Raw genomic sequence first — 854 nt, forward strand, 5'->3', positions numbered from 1 at the left:
CGATCTTGGTTCTCCAGCTCTTCTTGGATCTAACTCTTTTTCTCTTCCCCTCTACAGCGCCCTGCATGATAGCGTTGCCAAGGGTGTCCAGCCTACTCGTGATATGTCCAAACCACTGCAGCTTCCTTCCTTGCGCAGCCTCCCACAACGGTTCATAGGTTCCAATTTCTAGACTGATTTGCTGCTTGACAGACTCATTGGTCCAGTGCTCAGTGTGTGATGGCACCCACCTGTTGTAAAATAGCCTTGTGGTTGGAGCACTCCTCCAGGAATTGACACGGGCTCTAGGCTGTCCGCAGCCAGAGGAGATCCTAGCATATCTCCTGGTTTTTCCCAGGGCAGGGCACTGTCTAACCACCCCTACCCCACCTGCACTTGGGTCTGGGCTGCTGTGCAGCCCCAGAGGGCAGGATTCATGAGGAGAGCAGGCAAGAGGGAGACTGACTCTAGTCCCATGCAGAGGGGACACCTGAGGGCATGCCCAGAGCTTGCTGCACAGCATAGAGCCACAACAGCGCCCAGCACCAGGAGAGATCTGCTTCATGGACTGGCGCCCCAGCTCAGTGGCACCCTGCACTCCCCGACTCTTCCAATCAGAGACTACAGGAAGCAGGAACCACTTGCAGCCCAGGGGCTCCCAACTGCAAGGGACCTGTCACAACCCAAGGGTGTGATTTTTGTTTTGTGTGTGCTTTGGCACCACTGAATTATTTTCCCGCCAATTTGTAGCTTTCTTTGCAGTGTGCATTTCTTCTTTGCAGCACAGAAATGCACTTTGCAAAGAGTTCCCGCCATTTGTATTATAATTCGAGCCCCATTATTGGCTTTCGTGAAATTATTCACAAGTGGGGGGT

Source organism: Alligator sinensis, unplaced genomic scaffold (genome assembly GCF_000455745.1).
Source record: "Alligator sinensis unplaced genomic scaffold, ASM45574v1 scaffold553_1, whole genome shotgun sequence".
Classification (NCBI taxonomy): Eukaryota; Metazoa; Chordata; order Crocodylia; family Alligatoridae; genus Alligator; species Alligator sinensis.